The 14138-nt window shown below is 38.2% G+C and overlaps 1 long non-coding RNA gene across 2 annotated transcripts in view; it reads right to left on the reverse strand.

Annotated features, from left to right (window-relative positions):
• Positions 1-12525, reverse strand: part of LOC128928475 (uncharacterized) — a 263914-nt gene extending 251389 nt beyond the window's left edge. For both annotated transcript variants that reach the window (XR_008473501.2, XR_013523789.1), the window contains exons 1-4: positions 11884-12525; positions 10170-10253; positions 7691-7750; positions 5945-6029 (exon numbers count right to left, since the gene is read on the reverse strand). This is a non-coding gene — a long non-coding RNA (uncharacterized LOC128928475). The remainder of the gene's footprint in view (positions 1-5944; positions 6030-7690; positions 7751-10169; positions 10254-11883) is intronic.
• Between the last annotated feature and the right edge of the window lie 1613 nt (positions 12526-14138).

A 14138-nucleotide genomic window follows, 5' to 3' on the forward strand; every position in this document is an offset into this window, starting at 1 on the left:
CTCTGATTGTGGTGATCATTCGGGGAAGAAAGGTTGTGCTGGAGTTCCAGGTTGAACAGCCCTTCCCAGTTAGGAGAGGTGAGGACCAGGATCTGCATGGAGAACTGTCTGGCCACTTTTCTGTGAGGTAGTTGCCTTGTGCTGGCAGTCTGGACCAGTTCTCGGTCCCTACAGGTTCTACCAAGCCTGGAGACAGAAGTGAGGGCAGCAAGACAGCAAAAATGCCCATTGAGAGCTCTGTCCAGGGAGTTGCAGAGCTGCTACTGGCTCAATAGACCTGGCAGGGAGTAGCTGGAGGTCCAGGACAGGAGGACCTGACCAGTGAGGCAATATGGAAACATGCACTCATGTAACATGTTACCACTTTTCTATAGGGCTGCCGCAGTATACAGTGGCTATGCTGCTCCAGGACCTAGTTGCTGCGGACTCCCTAGAACCCTAAGGCAACAATGGCTGAGACTGTGAATTAGCAAAGATGGTCATCCTTCCCTGCCCCAGGAGCTCCAGTCTGATACCCAGGACGTATAAGACAGTTACCCAAGGGTGACTGGAGTTCCAAGCCAGTGGGTCATATCCTGTGAGGTGCTGTGGAAGGGGGCCCTGAAGGCAATTACTGCTCAACCCCCTGGATTCAGTTCATTTCCGAGGGGTCTGCACAGGGGTCTAACCTCCCACTTAGCCATAATTGCAGCTGCTTTTTCAGGGAAGCCAGGAAAGCCTGGGTATATAAGTGTCTCGGGGAGTCTTCGTGTGTACCCGAGTGACTACTTTGCTGAAACTCCACATAGCTCTGTGTGTCAGGCTAGAGGCCCTGATGAAGCAGATTCAGGAGTGGATCTCCTGACCCACAGGATGTGAAAATCTGTGGGAGAAGCATGAGTTCCTAGGTCACTCATTTATTCACAGCTTTCCTGGGAGGGGGAGATTCCCTTGCCTCCATATTGTTCCCAGGTGGGCCATCATCCTGCCTTGCTATTTTCCATTCTCTGTGACTTGCATTGTTTCTTCAATTAGTCACAATGCACATATCGGGATGTTTCTGTTGAAGGTGCTAGATTTACTCAACCCTTAGATTCCTCTCTGTAAGAGCTGCTTCTAGTTAGCCATCCTGGCCACTCCCCTCCAACAACAAGAATTTTAAACCTATGGAAATTTGAATTCAAAGCCTATGCTTTTGTTTTTAAAATGAAAAGTTACATGATGCATTTGGACTTTGGAAAATATTCTTACTCTTATAAAACACAAGGACACAGGGAGAGAAGTACTAAACACTGGGGTCTATTGGGGGGAAAAGGGGAGGGCCAGTAGGGAGGGGAGGTGGGGAGGGATAGCCTGGGGAAAAATGACAAATGTGGGTGAAAGGGAGAAAGGAAGCAAAACACACTGCCATGTGTGTACCTATGCAACTGTCTTGCATGCTCTGCACATGTACCCCAAAACCTAAAATGCAATTAAAAAAAAAAAAGATGTAAAATTAAATCTTTTGATAGTTTCAGTTATAATTGTCTTTCTAAAATCAGGTTTATTTATATATGATAAACTTTATAAATTTAAATTTCATGGTTAAATAAGCTATGCAAATGTACTCAATTAGTTGTCAACCACGATTAATATATAAAACATTTGCAAAACCAGAAATTTCTCTAGTGCCCTTTAGCAATCTTCCACCCATACTTGGATCCTGTTAATATTAATCTGTTTTCTGTCACCAACTAGAGTTTTGCCTTATCTAGAATTTTATATAAATGAAGTTATATATAATGTGATCTTTTTTGTTTAGCTTACTTCACAGTTTTTGAGATTCATCTGAAAACTGCATGTAGTTTATTTCATTTTATTGTTAAATGGGATTCTGTTGATATGAATATACCATATTTTGTCTATCTATGCACTTGTTGCTAGACATTTGGGTTCTTTCAAGGTTTGGGCAATTACTAATAAATTTGCTCTAAACATGAACAAGTTGTGTATATATATGTTTACATTGTTTCTTAAATAATTGTAGAATGCCTCAGTTATATGGTAAGAATATGCTTAATTTTTTAAGAACCTGCAAAAAGTATTTGAAAGTTGTTATAAAATTTTGCAATCCTTATAGCACTCCACGGCTTATTTTAAAATGTCCTTTTTTTTACTTGTTTCGTAAGAATAAATAAACACAAAGATGATGCAGATTGTTAATATGTTAAGTTGGTGCTTGCTCTGTCTCAGAGCAGTAGAATGATCATATTAACATTTGAAATGCCAGTTTATCTTTGGGATTGATGTGACATTAATCCGAGTATGTAAGTAGTATGATTATGTTCTGCTCGTTAGAATATACCTTAAAGTGGTAAGAGCCTTCGATGACAAACCCACAGCCAACATCAAACTCAACGGGCAAAAGCTGAAAGCATACCCCTGAGAACCAGAACAAGATAATGGTGCTCACGTTTACCACTCCTATTCAACATAGTATTGAAAGTTCTAGCCATAGCAATCAGGTGAGAGAAATAAATGAAAGGTATCTTAATACAAAAGAGAGAAAGTAAAACTATCTCTTGTGGATGATATGATTCTATGCCTAGAAAAACTGGTAGTCTCTGCCCGAAAGCTCCCAGGCCTGATAAAAAAAAAAAAAATTCAGCAAAGTTTCAGGATATCAATGTGCAAAAATCAGTCGCATGTTATACACCAGCAACATCCAAGCTGGGTGCCAAATGAATAATGCAATCCCACTTACTATAGCCACACAAAAATAAAACATCTAAAGTACAGGTAACCAGGGAAGTGAAAGATCTCTACAAGAATTACAAAATACTGCTAAAAAGAAATCAGAGATGACACAGACACATGGAAAAGAATTCCATGCTCATGGATAAGAAGAATCAATATTGTTAAAATGGCCATAATATTACAAGCAAGTTACACATTCAATGTTATTCCCCCAAACTACCAATGAAATTCTTCACAGAATTAGAAAAGAAAACTATTCTAAAATTTAAGTGGAACAAAAAAGAGCTCAAATAACCAAGGCAATTCTAAGCAAAAAGAACAAAGCTGGAAGCATCACCTTGCCCAACTTCAAACTATAAGGCTACAATAGTAGTTTCCAAAAGAGCATGGTACTTGTACACAGTAGATACACATACCAACAGAACAGGTTATGGAACTTAGAAACAAAGCTATACACCTACAACCATCTGATAATTTGACAAAGCTTACAATAGCAAGCAATAGGAAAAGGGTTCAATAAATGATGCAGGGAAAGCTGGCTAGCCATATGCAAAAGATTGAAGCTGGACCCCTTTCTTATGCCATATACAAAACTCAACTTAAGATGGATTGAAGACATCTATTAGTCTATTCTTGCATTGCTATAAAGAGCTACCTAAGACTTGGTAACTTATAATTTAAAAAAAACAAAAGAGGTTTAATTTACTCACAGTTCCACAAGCTATAGAGAAAGCATGGCTGTGGAGGCCTCAGGAAACTTATATCCATGGCAGAAGAAGTAAAGGAAGAAAGCCTGTACTACATAGCTGGAGCAAGAGGAAGAAAGGGTAAAGGGGGAGGTGCCAAACATTTCCAAACAACCATATCTCATGATAACCCATTATCACAAGAACAACAAGGGGGAACTCAATCCCAATGATCCAACCACCTCACACCAGGCCCTTCCTCCAATACTGGGGATTAAAATTTGGCATGATATTTGGGCAGGGACACAAATCCAAACCATATTATTCTGCCCTTGGTCCCTCCCAATCTCGTGTCCCTCTTACATGACAAAATACAATTATCCCTTGTCAAGTTTTAACTCATTTCAGCATTAACTCAGAAGTTCAGAGTCCAAAGTCTCAACTGAGACAAGGCAACTTCCTTCCCCCATGAGCCTGTAAAATTTTTTTAAAAGTTAGTTACTTCCAAGATACAATGAGGGTACAGTCATTGCATCAATACACCTGTTCCAAAAGGGAGAAATCAGCCAAAACAAAGAGACCACAGGCCCCGTGCAAGTCTAAAACCCAGCACAGCAGTCATTAAAACTTAAAGCTCCAAAATAATCCCCTTTGACTCCATGTCTCACATTCCAGCCACAGTGATTCTATAGGCAGGTTCCCAAAGCATTGGGCAGCTCCACCCCTCTGACTCTGTAACCCCCTTAGCTGTTTTCATGGTCCTGTGTTGAATGCATGTAGTTTTTCCAAAAACACAGTGCAAGCTGCTGGTGGGTCTACCATTCTGGGATCTAGATGATGGTGGCCCTGTTCTCACAGCTCCACTAGGCAATGCCCCAGAGGGAAATCTGTTTGGGGGTTTCAACCCCGTATTTCCCCTCCACACTGCCCTAGAAGTTCTCCATGAGGGCTTCATCCCAGCAGCCAACTTAGGCTTAGACATTCAGGCATTGCCATACATCCTCTGAAATCTGAGCGAAGGCTCCCATGCCTCTACTCTTGCCCTCTGCAGTGCCACAGATTTAACACCTTGTGGAATCCACCAAGCCATACAGCTTGAGCCCTCTGGAGCAGTGGCCTGAGACATATGAGGCCCATTTAGCTACAGCTGGAGCTGGAGGATCTGGGATGCAGGAATGTTGGGATTTACTCAGGGTGATTGGCAAAATATTAGGGGAAATATTAGCGATAGTTATAAGTTCATAGTCTCAAACCTATTGGAAGACCGGAAGGTTTTAATGGAAAAGACTGAAGGCAGCCAGTTCTTACCTTAGAGCATTAGGTCACAGGGTGAAGATTATGGGTAATAGAAACATCCCCAGTTAAGTCTGTTTGCCCCATATTTCTTTGACTCTACTCTAACTACTTGTTTATTCATGTAAACTTTGTGCCTGGATGGTCCTCTCAGGAGGAGGTCGAAGGGGGATTATCTGTTCATGGTGTTTGCTCTGGGCTCCAGAACCCAAAGCTTTTATCATCTGTAAAACCACTCTTTTAACTATGTTAATTATCCACAAGCCTGTTGACTTAGAGCTTCTGCCATTAAATCTATACTGAATAAATGCAAGGAAGAATAGCCAGTAGGGCTTAGGTAGCTGCCATAATCCTCTGAGAGCAGCTAATAACCTCCCTAGCCCACTTGTTCACTGGACTTGGTGCATGAGTATATTGTATTCATCTGTCGTGGAGTCAGGGTTTGCAGGACAGATCCCTGCAGGTAATGATCAACGTCTCACAGGAAGCAGTGTGTCAAGGCTGTGCAGGGAGGCAGGGCCCTGGCCCCTGCCCATGAATCCATTCTTCCCTCTTAGGCCTCCAGGTCTGTGATGAGAGATGCTCCCATGAAGTTCTCTAAAATAACTTTGAGGCATTTTCACCATTGTCTTGGCTACTAACATTAAGCTCCTCATTACTTACGTAAATTTCTGCAACCAGCTTGAACTCATCCCCAGAAAATGGGATTTTTTCTTCTACTACATTGTCATGCTTCAAATTGTCTAAACTTTTATGCTCTGTTTTCCTTTTAAATTAAAAAAAGTCCAGTTTCAGCTTATTTCTTTGTTCATGCATATAACCTTACTCTGTTAGAAGCAGCCAGACCACATCTTGAATGCTTTGTTGCTTAGAAATTCCTTCTGCCAAATAGCCCAAATCATCTCTCTCAAGTTCAAAGTTCCACAGATCTCCAGGAAAGAGACATAATGCCTCCAAACTCTTTGTTGATGCATAATAGTGACCTTTGCTCCAGTTCCAAATAAGTTCCTTATCTCCATCTGAGACCACCTCAGCCTATCACTATCAGTATTTTGGTCACAACAATTTAACAAGTCTCTAGAAAGTTAAAAACTTTCTCTCATCCTCCTGCTTTCTTCTGAGCTCTCCAAACTGTTCCAACCTCTTGCCCATTAACAGTTCCAAAGCTGCTTCCACACCTGTCTCACATTGCTATAAGAAACTAGCTCAAACCAGGCAATTTATAAAGAAAAGAGGTTTAATTGACTCACAGTTCTGCAGGCTGTACAGGAAGTGTGGTTGTGGGGGCCTCAGGAAACTTATAATCATGGCAAAAGGCAAAGAAGGAAGCACATCCTACATGGATGGAGCAGGAAGAAAAGAGAGTGAAGGGGAGGTACCGCACACTTCCAAACAACCAAATCTTGTGAGAACTCACAATCATGAGAACAGCATGGGTTCCCCCACCTGAATCCATCACCTCCCTCCAGGCCTGTCCTCAAACATGGGGGATTACAATTTGACATGATATTGGGAGGGAACACAAATCCAGACCATATCAAGACTTAAGTGTAAAACCTAAAACTACAAAAACCTTGGAAGATAACCTATGAAATACCATTCTGAACATAAGCCCTGGCAAAGATTTCATGATGAAGACACCAAAAGCAACTGCAGCAAAAACAAAAACTGACAAGTGGGACCTAATCAAACCAAAGTGATCTGGACAGCAAAAGGAACTATCCATGAAGTAAACAGATAACCTACAGTACTGGAGAAAACATTTGCAAACTGTGCATCTGACAAAGGTCTAATATCTAGCATCTATAAGGAACTTAAATAAATTATCAAGCAACAAAGAAACAATCCCAGTGGGCAAAGGACATAAACAGATACTTTTCGGAAGACATACATGTGCCCAAAAAGTATTTGAAAAAAGTTCAGTATCACTAATAATTAAAGAAATACAAATCAGCCGGGTGTGGTGGCTCACGCCTGTAATCCCAGCACTTTGGGAGGCTAAGGCAGGCAGATCATGAGGTCAGTAGTTTGAGACCAGCCTAACCAACATGGTGAAACCCCATCTCTGCTAAAAATATAAAAATTAGCCAGGCATGGTGGAACATGCCTGTAATCCCAGCTACTCAGGAGGCTGAGTTAGGAGAATCACTTGAACCCCAGAGGCAGAGGTTGCAATGAGCTGAGATTGTGCCACTGTGCTCGAACCTGGACAACAGAGCAAGACTCCATTTCAAAAAATGAAAAAAGTAGAAATACAAATCAAAGATACACTTAGATGCCATCCAACACCAGTCAGAATGGCTATACTTAAAAAGTCAAAATGTAACAGATGTTTACAAGGTTGCAGAGAAAAAGGAACAGTTATACACTGCTGGTGGAAATGTAAATTAGTTCATTTACTAATAGAAAATAGTCTGGAGTTTTCTCAAAGAACTTAAAATTGAAGTACGATTTAACCAGCAATTCTATTATTGAGGATATACCCAAAGGAATATAAATTGTCATATCATAAAGATACATGCACATGTATGTTCATCACAGCACTATTCACAATAGCAAAGACATGGAATCATCATAGATGCCCATCAATGATGGACTGGATAAAGAAAATGTGGTACATATAAACCATGGAATACTAATCAGCCACAAAATAGAATAAGAACATGTCCTTTGCAGCAACATGGATGGAGCTGGAGGCCATTATCCTAGTGAACTAATGCAGGAACAGAAAACCAAATACCACATGTTCTAACTGATAAGTGGGACCTTAACTTTGAGTGCCCATGGAAATGGGAAGAGAAAAATAGACACCAAAGCCTACTTGAGGGTAGAAGGTAGAAGGAGGGTGAGGACTACAAACCTACCTATTGGGTACTGCGTTTATTACCTAAGTGATGAAATAATTTGAACAGCAAACCTCTGTGATATGCAAAATACCTACATAACAAATTTGCACATGTACCCCAAAAGCTAAAAGAAAAGTTTAAAAAGTTTACCTTTTAGTCAGTTACTCTTCCCAGCCTGAGTTTTGTTAAAATCCTGTTCAATGATATTTTCTGAAACAAAAAATATACATAAATTATTCAAATGCAATATGTTGTACACTTTAAACTGATACTGAAGAGAAATAATCCTTAAGACTTCATAATGCCATTCAACATATGAATGTAATACAGTATTTAAAGACAACGTTCGTGTATTAGTTTGCCTGGGCTATCATAGCAAAGTACCATAAACTGAAAGGCCTAAACAAATAAATGTATTGTCTCACAATACTGGAGACTCACAGTAAGTATCAGGGTTGGTTCTTTCTGAGAGCTGGGAGGAAAAGTCTGTTCCATGACTCTCGCCTAGTTGCTGGTGGTCTGCTGACACTCCTTGGAATTTTGGCTTGCAGAAGCATTTCCCTAATTGTTTCTTTAATTTCATCTGGCATTCTTCTTATGTGCATGATTTGCTTCAAAATTTCTCTTTTAATAAGATTAAAATAAGTTCTTTTAATAAAAACCCAAGTCATATTGGATTAGGGCACACCCTAATGACTTCATTTTAACTGGACTACCTTTGTAAAGAACCTATCTCCAAATAAGGACATATTCTATACTGGGAGTTAGGCCTTCAATATATGAACTTGGGGGTACACAATTGAACTAATAATCATCATAGTTGATCCACTGGTACTATTAATGTAGTATTAAGTGGAGTGACTATACTTCCAATCATAATGTCAAGTAACACTTACAAATTCATAATAATGTTAACTGAAAAGATACATGCGAGCCTCTTTAAACCTCTTTAAAAAAAGACTTCTCTTTTTTTTGAGACAGAGTTTTGCTCTTCTTACCCAGGCTGGAGTGCTATGGCACGATCTTGGCTCACCGCAACCTCCGCCTCCTGGGTTCAGGCAATTCTCCTGCCTCAGCCTCCCGAGTAGCTGGGATTACAGGTAAGTGCCACCATGCCCAGCTAATTTTTTGTATTGTTAGTAGATACAGGGTTCCCCATGTTGACCAGGATGGTCTCGATCTCTTGACCTCGTGATCCACCCGCCTTGGCCTCCCAAAGTGTTGGGATTACAGGCTGATCCACCGCACCTGGCCAAAAGACTTCTCTTTTTATGTTCTCAAAAATATTTAATGATATAGAAGTTCATCTGTTGAATGAAAAGAGCTGGACAGGAACCACACGTGTTGTAGGACCTGAATTTTGTATAACACACACACACACCGACACACTCACACAGAGCAAAACTCCGGATGAGATACCTTGCAGTGTCATAGTGATTACCTATGTGATGGTGGACTTGAGGATCATTTTGTACATGTATAAGCAGCTTACATAAGTTTAAAAGCAACAATGTGGATTTATGAAAAATCTTTCAGAAATGTATTATCTTGAACTCCCGATCTCAGGTGATCTGCCCACCTTGGCCTCCAAAGTACTTGGATTACAGGCGTGAGCCACCATGCCTGGCCTCAGAAATGTATTATCAATGGGGGCCATGGAGCTTGTTTCCCCAAGAGCTTTTGACCACAGGAAGACCCTTCCCAGAGGCAGGATGAGCAATTAGCTGCAGATTCATGTAGTTTCTGTATCACTGCAACATGACTGAAAAATACAACTGTGGTGCCCACCTCCTAAGAGTTTATCATCTAATCAGAGGCAGGCCACACACTAAGAGTTATCAATGGTTTTCTACATGCCAGAGACTGTGCTAAATTTAGACATGACCTCACTTTCTCCTCACCAGGAACACTGAGGGAAGGACAATTACCACATCGTTTTTTTTTCATGCTTCCAAATTTTATTTTATTTCATTTAAAATTTTCATTACTATAAATCTACAGTAATTAAGACAGTATGGAAGTGGCATAAGAATAGGCATATAGCTCAATGGAATACAGTAAGCCCATATATTTATAGCCATCTATTTATTTATTTATTTAGAGATGGTGTCTTACTCTGTCTCCCAGGCTGGAGTGCAGTGGTATGACCTCAGTTCACTGCAATCTCCACCTCCCAAGTTCAAGTGATTCTCCTGCCTCAGCGTTCCAAGTAGTTGGGATTACAGGTGCGTGACACCACACCTGGCTAATTTTTGTATTTTTAATAGAAACAGTGTTTTACCATGTTGGTCAGATTGGTCTCAAACTCCTGACCTCAAGTGATTCACCTGCCTCAGCCTCCCAAAGTTCTGGGACTACAGGTATGAGCCACTGCATCCGGCCCCAATTTATTTTTTTTTTATTGCATTTTAGGTTTTAGGGTACATGTGCAGAACATGCAAGACACTTGCATCGGTACACACATGGCAATTTGTTTTGCTGCCTTCCTCCCCTTCACCCACATTTGGCATTTCTCCCCAGGCTATCCCTCCCCAGCCCCCCCTGCTGTCCCTCCCCTCTTCCCCCCAATAGACCCCAGTGTTTGGTACTCCCTTCCCTGTGTCCATGTGTTCTCTTTTTCATCACCCACCTATGAGTGAGAATATGCCGTATTTCATTTTCTGTTCTTGTGTCAGTTTGCTGAGAATGATGTTCTCCAGATTCATCCATGTCCCTACAAATGACACAAACTCATCATTTTTTTATTGCTGCATGATATTCCATGGTGTATATGTGCCACATTTTCCCAATCCGGTCTATTATCAATGGGCATTTGGGTTGGTTCCAGGTCTTTGCTGTTGTAAACAGTGCTGCAATGAACATTCGTGTGCATGTGTCCTTATAGTAGAACGATTTATAGTACTTTGGATATATACCCAGTAATGGGATTGCTGGGTCAATTGGAATTTATATTTCTAAGGCCTTGAGGAATCGCCACACTGTCTTCCACAATGGTTAAACTAATTTACACTCCCACCAACAGTAAAAGTGTTCCCATTTCTCCACATCCTCTCCAGCATCTGTTGTCTCCAGATTTTTTAATGATCGCCATTCTAACTGGCGTGAGATGGTATCTCAATGTGGTTTTGATTTGCATCTCTCTAATGACCAGTGATGATGAGCATTTTTTCATATGTTTGTTGGCCTCATGTATGTCTTCTTTTGTAAAGTGTCTGTTCATATCCTTTGCCCATTTTTGAATGGACTTGTTTGTTTTTATCCTGTAAATCTGTTTGAGTTCTTTGTAAATTCTGGATATCAACCACATCTTCAAAAAACAATATAGAGTAAAAATATTTCAGAAAAAAATAATGAGAAGTAGTTATCAAATTTTCACTCTTATGCAAAGTAAAAGAAAATCATTTAGACCATCCTGCAATTCTTAAAGATAGGTTTTACTGAAGTAAAAAAATGTTTAGTATTACATCATAGATTTTATATTAAATGTAGTAAGCACCTGTTTAGCTAGACCATCCTGCAATTCTTAAAGATAGGTTTTACTGAAGGAAAAAAATGTTTAATGTTACATCATAGATTTTATATTAAATGTAGTAAGCATCTGATTAGGTGTTTACTTTTTGAAATTGTAAAATCAATGAAATATGAAAAAAATTATGTAATTTTAAGTTTTACTGAGAGAATGTAAATGTAGTCATGTATGTCATTTTCTGAGACCCAATGGCTTTACAAAAGTTATGATAATTAAAATGGTACTCTGAAATTGATATAATTATAAAACAACTCACATCTAATTCTAAACTGTAGTAATTGAGCCTAGAGTGAGATTTATTCTGTGGTTAAGAAAGGCAATGGCATTTATAACTAGAATAAATTAAAGCAAATGAAGAGGAAAATTTTGTTCTGTGTAATATTTAGTTGATTATAGTCTTAATTGACTATGCCAATCCATGTTCATCAATAGAGGATATGGTGTGTGCAAAAAAAATGAACAAAAATTTATCACCAAGGCATAGCCTTTGTTTCACAAGCAGAGAAGCTGCTGTAATATAATCTATCTGAATTTCTTGATATCATGTTGAAAGTATTCAAAAATGTGGAAAAAATACATTGCTGAAAATTATTTCTCTTATACTTTGATTTGGAGGGAGAATTTGAAAGTATTTCTGTTACTTTGGGTAAACTTATCTCTTCATGATTTCTATCTCTTTAAAGAAATTATATTGTATTTAACTCTATATATCTATTAAAATTGTAACAATTCATTTGTATAAATATAATTTTTGAAAAGAACTATTACATTAATACATTTGGATTTCAACTTTGAATGCAAGATTGTTACTTACAAATAGATATGTAGTAGATAGAATAATGTTCTCTTCAAAGATGTCCATGTCAATATCCCCAGGACCTGTGAGTATATTAACTTCCATGGCAAAAGATGTGATTGATCAATTTGTAGGTTTGATGAACAGATTTGTAGATTAGACTATGGATGATAAGTCAAGGATCTTGATATAGGAAAGCTATAATAGAATATCCAGGAGGGACCCAATGTAATCACAAGCATTAATATAAGTGAAAAATGGAGGCAGGAGCATCAGCATCAAGGAAGTAGGTATAATGACAGAAGCAGAGGTCAAAGTGATATGATAACTGGTTTTGAAGACAGAAGATCTATGAGTGAGCAGCCTTCTAGAAGATACAAAAGGAAGAAAATAGATTCTCACCTAGAGATTTCAGAAGGAACACAACTCTGCTAACCCCTTGATTTTAGCTTCTCGAGACCCATTTCAGACTACTGATGTTCAAAACTTAACATAATATATTGTTATTGTTTTAAGCCATTAAATTTGTAATAATTTGTTACAATAGCAAAAGGAAAATAAAACAAATCAGTTTTGTGATTGCAAGAAGCTTATAATAAAAAAAATCAATCTTTTAAAAACTTTTTAGTATTAAACATACACTTTGTTACTCAGCAATTGCACCTGTGAACATTTATGCTAGAAAAATAAAAACTATGTTCATATAAGCCTTATTTGTAATAACCAAATACTGAAAAGAACCCAATTCCCTTTTATGTGTGAATGATTGAGCAAACTCTGCTATATCTTATGAGTCTTTAGCAATTTATTAACATATAAAGAGATCACATACATATGTTCCATTTCATCACTATTAGATGCAAAACTCATTTTCTAATGAAATACAAGAAGATGGGGAGGAAGAGGAAGATGAAGAGCAGGAATAAGGAGGACAAAGAGGAAGAAGAGAAACAACCAAAATAATATAAGCATAATTGCCTATAAAATATAGCTTTACCATGAATCAAAGAAGAATCTGTAATAGCATACTTAAAACATTTGGCACTGAAGTTCAGTATATTGAGAAGGCTTGTATACTTTAAATATAAGAAAATTTGCAACTCTTTAGGTCTTCTATGCATCTTATTTAAGAAATATAAAAGTCTTTAGCAATTCACTATCTTCTGAGCTAAATATAAACATTCATTTTTTCAAATAGTTCTTACCACACCAAAGATTCTTCAACTAGGGAATGTATTTTTCTGCAACTCATTCAAATAGGAAACTGTTATGTAGAAAATAACATTTGTCCAAAGTAACAGAATTGCTACAGAATAAACTAGTAAAACAAATTAATCTAAAATATTTAGTGTCAACTCAAGCTTGCAATTTACCAGCACAATATTTTGAGACATCTTTATTTTGTCTGGTTTTCTTTGATTTCCAGTAAACTGTAAGTAACTTCTGGAAGTTTAATTAAGAATTATACTTTATCATTATTATAGAAGAAATGTTAGTTTCAAATAATTTAAATCTTAATCAGTTTGTGTACTTAATTTAAAACCTCATCAGATTATTTTATTCCTTAAAAAACAATTATTTAAATGAATCTAAAGATAGTCTTTTAAAATTCTGAAGGAGAGTTAAACGGAAAATTAAGAGTTAATCTTAATTTTCTCAAAAAATTATGTAAATTACTTGAGATAACTTGATATATTTGGGGAAAAACTTTTTTTACAATAAGATTATATGTTTTACCAATTATCCTTTAAACTTTCCAGGTTCCAGTCTTGTGAAATTAGTTGCATCCTCTCAAAAGAACATATAATATCTTGTACAATATTCTAAATAAGTTGTCTCATGTCAGGGTCACCACCTGTGGGGGTCTGTTCTGCAGACCCTGACTCAACAACAGATGAATAAAAGCACTCACACACAAATTACAGTCAACAAGTGGGCTGAGGGGTCATGAGCCACTCACAGAGAAAGATCACAGCTACAAGACACTCACTAGTTTGCCCTCTCCCCATCTATTCAGTATAGATTTAATAACAGAGGCTTTAAGTCAACACCCATGTAGAGAAAGACTAAAGGCCAGGTTCCAATGTCCAAAGCAAACACCATTAGTGGGTAATATCCCTGGTCAACCTCTTCTGAGAGGACCATCTGGCTCAAAGGTTAGTTTTAAGAACACACGAGTAAACAAGCTATTCAGATAAACTCCCTGACATACCCCAGCTATTTACTTTTCTTATTAACTAAATGTAAAGGGGATTTAGGCTGCCTTCAGCTGA

This window comes from Callithrix jacchus, chromosome 11 (assembly GCF_049354715.1).
Source record: "Callithrix jacchus isolate 240 chromosome 11, calJac240_pri, whole genome shotgun sequence".
In the NCBI taxonomy this organism is placed as follows: Eukaryota; Metazoa; Chordata; class Mammalia; order Primates; family Cebidae; genus Callithrix; species Callithrix jacchus.